Here is a 14,995-nt window from a genome sequence, read left to right on the forward strand (position 1 = left end):
TGTTCAGATATTTACATTAATGTAAACACATAATCTAAATAGCAGGTTTGGATAATTCTATGGTTTAATGTTTGATCATTTAAGTTGGTTATTATAAACATCAACTTAATTATAGAGCATGCTTTAATATTCTAAATAATGCTTTATATTACTTATTCTAATGAAAAGTTAGAAACATGTGCTTTTTTGGTACTACCAGTGCAAAGCCAAAAGTAAAATCTTAATTGGTGATACATATTAATTAAACAAAAGCAGTAGTGAGCTGAAAATGTTGAACAAACTAAGAGTAGTAAAGTAAATGGAGCATTACATTACGTTATATGCATTTATTGTGCATTTAATGCTAAAACGTAACATACAGAGCAGCAGAAGATTTGGCTATTAGTTGGCCGAAGCTTCGGTATTCAGTGCTTCGTACCATCTATAGTTGAAACATAAGAAAGAAAGTGGATACTCATCCTCACAAAATTTCAGAATAGAAGGCCTTAAGGCTACTTAGGGAAGGCTTAGGCTATCTTTGGGGATATTAGGGGAAGGTACAGAAGTGTTTGCGGGCTTTCCCCAACAATTTTTCAGCATTAAGGTCCTATGAATGTATGAATGCAATTTAGATATGTATCATATGGGGAAGGGAGAGGGATGAGATTTGGGGCCCTGTTTCTAAAAAATGAATTTTAAACATATCATTTGCGACATTAGACAACAAAGTGAAGAGGAGGTTTCCTACCGGAAATTGTTGAAAACTGTAGTCCCTTAAATTTGATTTTAGGTTACATTGGGCCAAGTTTGCCAGAAGAGGCAGAAAGAGCTCTGCCAGTGATGGACATACCTTATCACAATTACAAGAGGCTGCCATTACATAAGAGCGCAGAAGGAGATCCAAAATGTCACGAATTTACATAGCTCTAGTTATCTCTACGGGGCCCCAAAATTGCACTGCAACAGTTAACCAGTTAACCTGCCACTGTGCTCTGCTTTGGAAAGTTTTTGAAACTTTTATGCACACTCAAAAGGTTGTCGTAAGTTACCTTGGGAAAATTAGGGAGAGATGACAAAATTTTAGTTTCTTCCCAGTAATTTTTTTAAATTCAAGGCCTAAAAATGTAGTTATATGCTCTGTTTAGTCAGGCCAATGGCAGTCATGACTCCAGACTCCAGTACTGGATATAGAACTTTTCTAAATCAAGGCAAAAACTTAAAACTGCCGCCCTTACTCATCTTCCTTCAAATTTTTATAAGTATCCGATTCTAATGAAAAACCAGAAATAGAGTAAGTTGCACCCATATGCAAAATTTTAAAGGGGGGGGGGGAGGCTCAGATATTTTCCTCATGGTTTAGCAGAATATTTTCCCCATATAAACTGATTTCAGTACAGATTAGAGTTATTGAAATTTGACATTTTCAATAACTTATTCATTAATTGCTGGAGAAGAAATGTTTTTTTATTTTTGCAAAGAAAAAAGTACTAAAAGCAAGGAAGTTTTAATTTCAAAGGGGGGCTTGAGCCCCCCCCCCATATGGATGCTGTTGGCCCGGGACAAGAACTCTGGCTTGCTCCCCCCTAAATTTGCCACTGCATGACACCGTTATGAAACATCCCTTAAAAACTGCCACCTGGAGCACTGGTTTCCTTGGATCTACGGCTGGCACCTCGCAGGAGAAAATTCTGGCTGCGTTGGTAAGGTTAACAGATATTGGAAAAAAAAATTTTCATGAAACAAAATGTGCAACAACTTTACCTAAATTCTGGAGGGGGTTCTGATCCCTCCCCTCTATAAACATGTCCCTGAACAAGAATAACAATGCACTAATGCTATCGCTAGTGTCTTGCTGATAAATAGGAAATGTCAAATAATTTGCGAGTTCTTTCGGAGAAATAGTGGGTGGGAAGATTTTGTTTATAGGGAATCTGGCGATCTTTCTTTATTGGCGACAATTTTTGGCTCCAGCTCTTGCGCCAGAGGTATTTTATTTTGCAAATCTAAACAAAGAGACCAAAAACATCTATTCACATAGGGTTACTATAAATCGGCAGGGTTACCAAAATAAAATAATTTGCACCAAAAAAGAGACAACCATGCCAATTATCGAAATATCCCCGAAATAGTTTATGAAGACATAATAAACAGTTCATATTCTGATATTTTTAAAAAATGACTCATAAAAAAAGATTAGAACATGGAGAAATAATACAGGGCACGAAATTTTGTGTCACAGACAAGAATTATTAAGAGTATTTTTAAGAACTATTTTTTTTTGTTTTTGAAGAATCATGTTCAACATTTAGGCCGGAGCATTTTTTAACATAGGTACTACGCGACACCAATGTCGCGTAGTGAAAAAATTCTGTCGCCTAGAAGATGCAAAATCAAACTACTGGGCGCCATTGGAAAATTCAACATCCACTCCTCGTTTTTGTAAAAGGATTTCAAACCTTTCTTTTTTTTTCCTCTTGGGCAACAGAATTACATCGGGCATTTTCCAGTTGTCAACCAAAAGCAGTTTTTCTCTTTTTTTTCCTACTCGTTTAAAACCGCCTGACTGGTTACGAAAACATGTCATCCCCTGAGGGTTAAGGGGTGCTAATTGTTGTCGCCATCCAGTCATCATTGTACCGTACATCGGGTAGACTCAGTGGTGTAAATTCCAGACTAATCAGTGATTCACTCGTGGTGTGATGATTTTTAGCGGGAACTTGAGGGCTTATGAACAAAATGGGCAGTTTAGAGTAAGAGTTTACGAATGAAAGGCGCTTTCGTTGACAGATTTTTTTTTTCTCTCCCCACCCCACCACTCAGCATGAAACGTTGTTCTTTCCTTCATCAAAAAGGTAAGAGAAATAAATGATTATGCTTTGATTTTAATTTGTTATTTAATTCAAATACATACACTTTTTATTTTAATATATGTCTGAATAAATAAGAAGAATGTCGGGATATGGTTTAGAGAGGGGTTTTTCAACCTTTTTTACTCATGGGCCACATTGCAAGTTTTTGGAGATGAGGCGGGACAACAATACTTCAGTTCATATGGTTTAGTTTGCACTCCCCCCCCCCCTCCTTCCCTCAACCAAGTTTTCATGAATTTATTTTAAAATGTTTTATTTATTTATTTGTTTATTTTTTTAATATTCCTTCAGTCAATATGAATCTACTTCTATAAGAGTTCCTGAATATAATTTACTAACTAGAAAATCGCCCGTCAAGGTATGACGGGTTAAAATTGCTTCTACATTTGAACGAAGCCATTGCCTGTTTGGTGATATTTTGATACTTAAAATTGTAACCCTAACTCCAGTGAATTAACCCAAAACTCCAGTAGGTAGCGTTCATTTTTGACCATTTTTTCGTTTCTTTATTTCCCTAAAATGACAGTCTTACCAGTAAAACTGTTTAGTTGCCGGATCGAGTTCAGCCTTGTCACAGTAAGGTCTTTCCCAGCATGTTAAACATTACCAAAACATACTATCAAATTATCATGCCGTGGCGCAAGTTTCATTGTTAAAACACGCGAGTTACTCGATCATTTGCTATTATATATATGAGGATATGATCCCTCCGAAACTAAAAGCTGGATGGGACCATGCATGTATTTGTCTTTTAGAAAGTGGTAAATGCTAGCCAAACGTTCGTTTGTATCACGCCTCGACATATTTAAAAAATACTAATTGTTCTATGTTCTTATTTGTAACAAGCACATCTGTTTCGTTTCAAATGTGCATATTTGATGTGTTTGTTCTTGGTTATGCAGAAATAAATCACCAGGGTCATTTTCCAAACTTTTGCCGAAACAACATTTGAAAAATTTCAAACATAAATATCATCAATTGTTTTATTTATTTCGGGAAAAATTTCTTGTAATAGTTTATTTTTAAGGGTACAATCATATTCGAGGCAGTGAGAAGCAAAAGGATGCATAGTGGCAAAATTAAAAATTTGGAGATAACCAGTGCAAATGGTAGGTGAACCCCTTCTCTGTTTTGGGGCAAGAGATGGTACTAGTAGCCCTGGTAGGTGCTGCTGTATAGCATGATTTAGAAAAAAAATCCAATTAACGAAAGCCTACCTAGGACGTAATCTTTATACGCGCTTTACTCGAAACTTGAAAATGTTCACTTGCATCCCTTTGCTTCTCACTGCCTCATTTGAGCTTAATATTTCATACAACTAGAGATATTTTACTTTAAAAGTAAATTTTTCACCTTCAATGTCATGAGTGTTACTGGACAACATGTCAGTATTTTAACGAAGTATTTAAATGTTTATTTTTACGAAAAATCATACATTTTATGAATAAATTTGTCCCTTGAATCGCATAAAAAAATAATAATTTTTAAGTAAAAATGCACAATATTCATCGTCATGAGTGTTACTACGTATCATATTTTCACTGCCTGTCAAAATTATAAATGAAAAGAAAAAAAATATTTAAAAATAATATTGTTAGAAAGATAACATTGCTTTTAAGTAAGCTACAAATTTTAATAGAGTTATTATGCATTTCTTTTGTTTTTTTTTGAATTGAATTTTAGAACTTGTTTACCAGGTAAAACTCACGACACATATTATTAGACTTTGTTAAGATGTGCTGTTTCCGTTAATAATCGTGGTTTTGCCATATGATTTCTTTCATTTTAACTACACATTAAAAAAAAAATTAGTGAACGAATCGCGATAATACATTCCTTTGAGTTTGAAACCAGTGAGTTAAATGTATTCTGCCACTCTAGGCATCTGACTCCAGAATTACTTCTTTAGCAAACAAAACTGCTTTTGTTCAAAATATGCAGTGTGTTTTGTGTTCTTTTTAATTATCTATATCCGTAACCTTACCAAAGATAGTCTAGAATGCGATTTTAAGTTTACAAATTAGAAAATTTTCCTGAGATGGGAAATGTTCTCGTATGGCAGGCCTTTCAATCTCTCCTCCTCTTAAATCTCCTTAGATCGTTTAAAACAGCATTTTCAGAGTTACAATTTAAACCAATTTTTGAAGGAGCTCTCCAAACCTCTTTTCCCTTACCATTACCAAAAATAATTAGAATGCATTTTTAAGGCAGCAAGTTAGAAAAATATCCTGGTGTGGGGCTTCGAGGCTTTCCTTCACGTAACATCATGAAAATATGGTATTAACCTGCGTTTTTAGCACTACAATAGCAAAAAAATTCCGCTGGAGAACCCCCGAACCTCCCTCTTCTTTACTTAATTGGAGATAATATTTGCGTTTTTAAAAGGTTTCAATTTTGAAAAATGAGTGAGAGAAGGTTGGTCCTCAGACCCCTTAATATTACGAAAGACAGTTAGAATGCATTTCTAAGATTACAAATGAGAAAAAATTCCTGGGAAGGGCCTTGAAATCTCTCCATAGACCGTGGAGCGCCACCAAGCTATTTCTCCCCTAACAGATCGTCTAAAATGCGTTTTTAAGATTACAAATTTGAAAACTTTCCGGGGGAGAAACCCCCGGACCCCCTTATTTCGGAGTTAATATTATAAAGCAAGATACTATCTTTTCCCGGTAATCTAATAAGCGAACTCGATTACTTACAATCAGGTTCTTTTTGTCAATATTTAGATCGATTAAAGGTTTACTCATAAACCAGAAGCTGAACCTATTATCTTTGTAGGTATTTAAGACACACTTGAATTAATTAAAAGGGCGCCAGTTCCATACGTCCCCTACGTTTTTGATCTCACGACGGATATAAAAAGATATATATATATATATATATATAGCAACAGTTAGACATTTAATTATTTTAAACTTATGTCGCCTAGTGAAAATTCCTTTAAAAATGCTCTGATTTAGGCTCACACAAGAAGTGATTTTTGTCTGCTTAGAAGATACCCTTGAAAATTATTCTTCAATTGCAAAGAGTTTTTATTTTTCGCACTGGAAATTATCATAGAATAGGAAAAAGAAAAATGTTATGAACCTGACGTAGTAAAATTGTGCGAGTTTTTGCAACACTTTCCGAGAAACTTTCAAACGCAATCACAGAAAAACTGCGGACAGAAAATTTTATCCATAAAGTAGTAATCATGACTCAAAACCATAAATCTTCTGAATAAAAATCACCCAAAATTGTGCAGCATCAAACGTTGAGAGATTTTTATATTGCCAATTGCCATGACAACAATATAAACTTCTTCTTCTGATTGAAAAACAAAATAACGGTTGCGATCAAATGTGAACAAAACTGGGAAAATAAAAGGGTGCGTTCGCCGATCTTGACTATTCTACCGGTGACTAACCGTTGCGTTCTTTTATCTACCAATTGAACTCTTGATACCGCTGGTTGATTGCAGCAGGTGACATTTTCGCCCAATAATAAGTATTTTTCACCTGTGAGCTCCGTGCCTGTGAGTTATTCGTCTGACGTCATTAGCTGTCATATGATCATTGGATCAGTAGCTACCGGTAGAGTTCGGCAAACGTAACCAAAGAAACCAGCAAGTCCACGTTTTCTTATCAAAAAAAAAAAAAAAAAAAAATTTGAATTCTGAAATTTTGAATTCATATCATGTGTTTCGCAATCACGAGTTGCGACAGGACCCTACCCATTTTTAGAGTTATTGCTTCTAGAAACGGCTCCTGTCCACCCAAACCTGCCCTTCTCCTCGGCGGTCATGTGTGTATAGTTGTGTGTGTGCGTAGACCTGTGTATAACGCTCGTACGCGTGTGTGTATGTGTGCGAAGGTATGAGTGGGAAGGCATGTGTGTACATGTGTGAAGGCATGTGTGTATGTGTTTGAAGGCATGTGTGTATGTGTTTGAAAGGCATGTGTGTGTGTGAAGGCATGTGTGAGTGTGCGAGCGTGCATGTGTGTAGGACATGGACGCCACCGACCAGGAAAAGCGGGATCTGTGGGACAAGTGCTCAGGACCAGAAGAGCCGCACCTGGACGGCAGGCGATGGTGCTGTAGAGGCCCCTGGTCCAAGCTGGAAAAGTAACCGGCCATCAAAGACGGTCAAGTGAGAACAATAAGCAATCGTGATTGCTCAAAAAAATGAAAATTAACTTGAATTCTGAAATTTTGAATTCAAATTATGTTTTTCGCAATCACGAGTTGCAACAGGACCCTGCTCATTGGGAGCTATTGTATCTAGAAACGGCTCCTGTCCCCCCCAAGCCTGCCCCTCCTTCTGGGCGGTTACGTGTGTATTGTGTGTGTGCGTGTGCAGGCGTGTGTCCGTGTCCGTGTCCGTGTGTGTGTAGGCGCGCGTGCGTGCATGTGTAGGCTTGTGTATGCACGTAGGCGCCGCCAAATTGACCGCAGCCAATCTTTTCATTTCGGGGTTTAAGGGTGTGGCTTTGCTCCCCCTGGTTTTGGGGAAGGGATTTTACTTTAATAAATTTTTGTTTGAAACTTTTTAACACATTTAAAATAAATTTAAAATAGTGCTTTAAGAATATAAAAAAGAAGTCAATTCATGTTAAGCAAAGGACAAATTGCAATCACGTAAGAACGTACACCACGACCAGTGGCGAACTGGCTCTACGTGCCATTGGCCCGCGGACCGGTACATGGACTGGCCCGTCCCTGTTCGTCCTAAACACTCTCCCTCCTGTGCGCCCTCGAACATGTGCCCCTTTAAACCTGTGCTTCTTCATTTTTCACTTTCTTCTTTATCTAATATCCCAAGTAACATAAATCACGTTACATCACGTTGCTCTGAATCGTTGACATCACGTTACTGGTAACATTGATAGAGCGAAAATATGTCTCGTTGCAAAACGCAAAAGCAACGGTTTTAGTAACGTTACATCAACGATTTTTGAAGCGTTACATCAACCTTAATTTATCACGTTACATCACGTTGCTTTTAAACGTTGTATTAAGATTTTTTTTTTCAAAACTTGAATAAAGTTTTTTTTTTTTTTTTTTGGTAAGAATGGAGGTGTGTTCATTGAATCCTCAATTTTTGATACAGTAAGTATTCTGTATTTTTTGTTAATGCAATTAGTGTTAATATACTTTGATAAAATCTTTGTTTTTTTTCTTTATTTTTAATTTATAAAATGTCTCATTCCGTTTAAAGGCGTTCGAGTATTCTCACACTGTTGCTTCATTCACAATATTTTGTAAAGAGCACTCCTGACATTTAAAAATAAACAGAGCATAACATAGCATAGCCGAATTTACATCAATTAGAGTTCTATTAATAGTCAAAATTAACGATATTACTGCAAATTAAATAAAAACTTTTTTCATAAATAAATCCTTGAAAAAATAATTATTATTATTACTAAAGAACTCCAGAAATATTTTTCGAAAGGCATGAAAGTTTTGAAAAAATCCTCTAACATCAGTGCTTTAACTAAAATTTGAAGTATTATTACTAAAGATAATTTCAGTTACCTGACAAAATTTTTTTCAAAAAATTGCCACAATTATTTCGTCAAAATCATTCAGCAAAAAGCCGATTAAATGAGTAAAAAATGGTATCATTTATCGTTTTTATAGCTTGTTAATGGAACATATCCCCAAGCTTCAGCATCTTTTTAAGAAATCAATGAATAAATACTCAAATAAAAACATCTAACATTATTCTTTCAAATATCATAAATAAAAGTACGGTGGGAAAAATACTCAAACTCCGACCAACGGCAGTTCATTAACATCATAAAAATATGTAATAACACGTTTTTTTTTTTTAATTAAATAAGTATATCAACAATAATACACTAATAATAATACAAAGTACTTACCGCTAAAAGTGATGAGAGATCGCGATTGCGAAGCTGCAAACAATGGCCGCATAGCAAGCCAGAAGTTGTTTACTGAAAATGGTCACTAGGATTCGGAGGTTGCCGAAGACGAGGCAAGGTGCAACGAAAAGTAACGATGAGTAACGTTTCTTTTGCAACTGTTTGTCAACGTTACAAATTTAAGAAATTTGCAACGTGATGTAACGTTTCAAAATTACGCTTTTTGTAACGAATCGATACAGCAACGTGATATCACGTTGTTTGGGAAACGGTAACGATATTTCAACTAATTGCAACGTGATGTAACGAGGACGTAACGTTTCAGTGTTACTTGGGTATATAGAAGAAAGTATTGGATAAGTGCAAGTTTTCGATTTTTGACGGATTCGAACATTTTGAGGTGAGTTGAGTCAATTTCGACCGTTTTTGGAAAATGTCTGTCTGTGTGTGTGTGACCAGTTTTTTGTGGCCGCTCTACAGCAACTGCATGAAATCGAACGAAGTTTGGTACACTAATGTGCCCCTATGTAAACTTGTGCCCATTGGTTTTTGGCGTAAATTCCTCCAAAGAGGGGGGGGGGGGAGCAATGGGACGTTTTTCAAGTTATGCGTGCCTGCTATTCCCCAAGAAGTAACTGGCGGAATCAAACAAAATTTGGCCCATATGTTGCTCCTAACAGATACAATTGCTGATTCAGTTTTGGTGTAGGATAAAAGACATTTAAAGACAGGATAGGGGGGGGGGAGGCATTCGACTCACATTGCCCCTCCACATGACGCGTCGGGAGGGGGAGGGATGGCTTTCACGGTTTTCAACCGCCACCACCTTGAATAGACTGTAAATCTGCCCCTATGTCTGGCACCCCCACAGCCCTTGGTCAAGAAAACTGGGATGGACACATTAGTCCTGGGCCCTCATGGGCTGTCGCTCCACTGGGTTTTGGTTTGGTTTATTCGCTTTAAAGTAAATAAATTAATCTATACAAATAAAACAAAGAATATGTGTGTATATAGTGTATCTGTATGTATATATGTGTGTATATTCTCTATACAAACCCAGTTTACGTCGGATTTCGACCAAATATGCAGGGAGGTACTTGGGTACCCGAGAAAGAACGTAGAGGGGGGGGGGTTTCGAACGCCAAAAAAGGACTGAACCTTTCGAGTTTTAATTTTGAAGCCCGAAAATGGAATTAAATGTTTACTTCTACCCAAAATAATTATCCGATTTCTTTGATTCAGGTCCCATTCGAAAGTCCGCGTAAAACAAGATACAGCCAAGATATAAAAGGGAGAATAATTTTTGAAAGTTTTTTACCTGAAGTCAAACCAAAAGAGTAGGTAGTTGAAATTTGAAAACTGTTGCGCTACGCAGTGCGAGACTTTGTTTTCTTGCTGTTTACTTCACTTAATTTTTACTTAAACTGAGAAATAAAATGAATTTTCAAAAAGGATACAGCTTAAATATACAACGAGACATAAAACGAAGTTAAAATAAATAAATAACTAAATAAATCGTAATGGAAAAATTATCACGAACTCCCTCAGAAACAAAATCAGTGAAATAAATCTGCAAACAATAACAAAAATAATAAATGAGCTTAAAAATAAAATCAAAAAAATTGTAGAACATTTTAATTAGAGCATAAAATGTTTCGATTGATTTTTTTTTGGGGGGGGGGGGAGAGTGGCTACAGATTTTGCTGCAGGGATCCCAAAATTTTTCAATCCGGGCCTGACTGTGGCCATCAGTTCCGATTTTTGAGAAAATCATTTAATCAGTAATTCAATACCTGCTGTCATTAAAATTCAATAATATAATCCAATTTTCCAAAAAAAAAAGAAAAAAAAAGCCTTTAAGGGCATTGTCCGTTTTCACGAGAAGGCACTTCGCCACGTCCCCCCCCCCCCCGAACACAGAATTACATTTTACATGGGAGTAATCGGTACGCAATCCACGCTCTTCGAAAGGAGACAAAACCAGACATCCTTAACTTGGGCATGCATTTTAAAGTGCAAAAAAGTCTTAGTGTCCTTTACATCACTTGCTTCACTTGTCTGTTGTTATTTTAGTTATTCTTACATTTTAAAAACTGCTGCTTTTACAACAAAATGCTATGTGATCCGAATATACCTTTTGCCGAAAACAGAGAAATAGAATAATCGGATACCACGTGATGAGGAAGGAGTCAAGTGCCTTCTTGTGAAAAACGGACAATACCGGCCTCTTAAACTCCGCCATCCCCCTTCCCCAGTGACTCAGTCAGAAAAAAATTCTGAGGGGGGGGGGGAGTTAGTATAGTTTGAATTCGTGGGAGTTTGGATGTCACGATTTTACCAAACTGTTTTTTTATGGATTAATCATTCATTTATAGCGCTTGCTTAAAAATAATTAATGATTCTTATTGATGTAACAATGACTTTTCTTTGAGACGAAGAACGGGGAGGGGAATGCACAAACCTTGTATCCAAAAACCAAATTTTGACCTTGTATCCAGTTTTCGTGATTTTTTTTCACTAGATCATGTAAAACCTTCCCTTCAGATACATATGTCTCGTTGAATGCCCATATCCATAAGAGCTAGGTTTTTTACTCGTTCATCCGAAATCGTTGTTCAGAAATTTTAGATCCATGTTAAGAATCACAAGCCTTAGAGGAGAAACATTTGTTTTATTTAAACAACTATTTAAAACTCTCGCAAAGTACTTATAGGACAAAATCAAGATATTAAATCAAAGTGTAGGGTCGCTTTCACTTTGCCAAATGAAAGCTAATACTTAACTGTTTCCTTAAAAAGGATTCGTGCAGCTCTGGAAGTGCTGAGTGATCATGATCCCCTTTTTGTGTTTTAATAAGACCATTATAGCTCTTTTGTACTAGAAGGTATCACGAAATATTACTTTTATGTTTAAGATTTGGAAAGTAATTTATGATTGCTTCCCGCTCAGAAAGCAGCAAGCTATAAGGTAAAACTAGAGTCACAGCCTATCTAGTTTGGAAAAGTTTAAATCCTGTTTTTACCAGGGCCCAATTTCCCAATAGGCAGAGCAGGCAGCTGCCTAAGGCGGCAAAATTTTCAAGGGCAGCAAATTTTGCTTTTAACCACACATTTTTAAAATTTATTTGAAATTCTTGAAAGTAAAATATTAGCATTCTTTCATTTTCCACAGAGACAATTTTTTCTTGTAATTTAATGATGATTGCTTTCACACATCTTACGAAAATCAAATGTTTCTCAATCATGGTAATAGATCAGCGAAAAACAGTAAGTGAAGTAGTGAAGACGAAAAGCGGATGTCAATTTCAGAAAGTGTCGCTGCATTTGGCCAAAAATCGCAACAAGATTGGAGTTTGACTAAGATTTTTAACGCTATACTAACGTTTCTTCATAACTGGTTTCTTGAGGGATTGACGTTTATTTTGTTTTTTTGATTATTATTTTAAAATTGTTTTCCGTTATTATCCGATCTCAGAGGCAAATGAAAATGAGTTGACGAGAGAAAAAGGCTGAAGGATTCTAAATAAAGGACAGTTTTCAAAAGCGGAAACTTTGAACTCTTTGCAAAAAAATTAAATAATATAAACAGCGGCGTAGCGAACTGAAATTCTTGGGAGGAGGAAAATTCTAATTTTACCGAACGATAAAACACGAGCTTACGCGCATATCATACATGCGTATATAACACCTAATGAGAAGGAACGTTAGACATCATTAAAAAACAATTTTAAAAATTTAAAAAAAGAGAAAAGAATCATGTTGCAATATTATCTCAAAATTTGACAAATCGTCAGCAAAATTTGCCGAATAAGGAATTTTTTGGGAGATCACTGTGGTCTCCCATCAGGGCGCACCAGAATGTGAAACGTCATCATTTCTTCATCAGCTTGACAGTCTAAATTTTGGGAACACATTATTGCGTGTTTTTGATTAAAGGAAATTTTGCTTTTTTAGGGGGGGGGGGGCGGAAGATTTCAAATCTGCCTAGGGGCGGCTTGGAGCTAAATTCGGTCCTGGTTTTTACCCCTTATTTGTAGAAAGAAAACTGTAATGGAGTTCTGAGAGGGATTTCGAATCCCTCCCCCACATTTGCTCTGACCCCCTCACTTTTCTGCCGAACCAGTCGCCTATTTGCTTGCATTCGCTTGTGCGACTCTGAAATGAAAGTGACTTTTGTTTGCATCAGGAAGCCAAGAAAGTCCATTGCCAACTTGCAGCATTCAGTTGAATCTGTCATAACTAAGTAAATGAACTAAACAGTGATTGTCTATATGTTTTTTTTTCCTACTTCATTTGGACTTGCCATTCACGATATTGCCCTCCATGCATATTAACTGCTTCATCAAATGAACAGCCAACGATTCTTGAAGTTGGAAGGTCAAACTTTCCGAGTTCACTTTTAGTTTGAATATAAAATGTTTCTCTTGTCGTTTTCGTGGGTCTTGGCACTTAGCCTCACTTTTGTTTCACCAATGATATGACATATTGACATAACGGACTCATAAGGCTAGCTAATCTACGACTGAACTATCTTGAGTCGAGTCGACCCTTTTCACTCATCTACAATTTCTATTTGATTCTGATGTGAGCGAGAACCAACATTAATTTTTTAAAGAAATTTTTGGTCAAAAAAGGGTCAACCATCTCTCTGCCGCACTTTCGTTGACGTATTTTGCCATCTCACTTCTTATTGAGTTTGGGTGCTAGCTGTTCTCGATCAGCGCTTTTTTTAAAGGCTTGTGAAAACATGGATATTCATAATTTCATCGTAGTCACATATATTACCATGACTGCTTCCAGAAATTTCCATGGTTTACGTTTCTGTTCAGTAAATTAGAAACTGCCTCCCTAAACATTCACTCACAACTTTTTCAGTTAATTTTCATGAAATTTATCCACTCAAACGATTGCATGTTTTTAACAATCTTCTCTATTGAGCAACGAGATAGGTGGACTGATATCGATGAGCGACGTCGCGAGAAGTCCAGTGCGTCTCTGGATAACGTCATTAAAACGAGCTGATGTGTGCATCACATGACTTCCTTTTACTCCAATTTAATGTAATTTCCCCATTATTTGCATTTTTAATGTGATTCAATAGTTTACTCTCTAAATATCACCAACAGTGGCCAAATTAAAACCAGATTTAAAAAAAAAAAAAACCGCGAAGTTTGTCGCCAAGTTGGCGACAAAATTTGGCTACCAAAATACTGGCGATATATCGCCAAGTGTCCGCCAAATTATAACACCACTTTAGTTTACATCGAAATTAACAATGATTTTACCCCAAAAAGGGGCAAAAGACCCCATTAGAAACACCCGAATGCAACCAAAAGTGGAGGTGCACAACTAGACACCACTAGGAGTCTACGTACCAAATTTCAATTTTCTAGGACATACCGTTCTTGAGTTATGCGACATACATACGCATATACGTACATACAGACGTCACGAGAAAACTCGTTGTAATTAACTCGGGAATCGTCAAAATGGATATTTCGCGTGTCTATACGTTCTTAGGCACTTATCCACGTCTGATCGAGTCGGGAAAAAAACTCAACATTCATTCGAGGGTGAGTAAAATGGAAATTAAGGTCGATTTTTGGCGAAATTTTTTTCGCGAATACAATACTTCCTTTTTTGTAAAAGGAAGTAAAAAACTGGTATCTCTTCAAAAAGGATCCCTCTCGAAGGGTACTGATAATGTTTACTAAAACCAAAGAATGCCAGAATTATTTAATCCAATTAGATTCAAAGAATGATTTACATTAGGTGAAATGAGAGCAAGTTTATTTTATTTCTAGATCCGGCTCTTTACTCCTTTTATAGCAGTTTGTGTTCGATCTATTGTCAAAAACCTGTCTTTTGGCAGCTGAGGGATGAAAAAAACTTAGTTCTTATAGAAGTAAATTTTAAGATTAAAATTGTTTTTTCCAGGAAATTATTGTTACTGGTATTTATTACGGTGGGGTGGTCGGGAAACAGGTTCACTGCCTTACGGGGCCCTCAAAACTATGGGCCTGGTTTCCTTTCCTAAGTGCTAACTTGGAACTAAAATTGTAAAAGCGTTCTGACAAGCAGTGCTGAAAATGTTTGGTGTGTATGCATGTGTGTGTGTGTGCATTTTTGAGGGAGTGGCAAATGAAGATTGGCAAAAATTACGAGGATATACTGGATTGCAGAATGATCTTACCTTCTGTTAAAAGGGGGGAGGGGGGAGTATATTCGATGGACTGGTTAATTTCGGGATTTCACAACAAATTTACACTAGGACAAGCTC

The 14,995-nt window shown here is 36.5% G+C and overlaps 1 protein-coding gene across 1 annotated transcript in view; it reads right to left on the reverse strand.

Annotated features, from left to right (window-relative positions):
- The window catches only part of LOC129224896 (fas-binding factor 1-like), a 45,898-nt gene extending 39,813 nt beyond the window's left edge, over positions 1-6,085 (reverse strand). The window contains exon 1 of the mRNA XM_054859442.1: positions 5,937-6,085. The gene's annotated coding sequence lies outside the window, so the exon portion shown is untranslated. The remainder of the gene's footprint in view (positions 1-5,936) is intronic.
- Positions 6,086-14,995: the final 8,910 nt, after the last annotated feature.

Source organism: Uloborus diversus, chromosome 6 (assembly GCF_026930045.1).
Source record: "Uloborus diversus isolate 005 chromosome 6, Udiv.v.3.1, whole genome shotgun sequence".
Lineage (NCBI taxonomy): Eukaryota > Metazoa > Arthropoda > Arachnida > Araneae > Uloboridae > Uloborus > Uloborus diversus.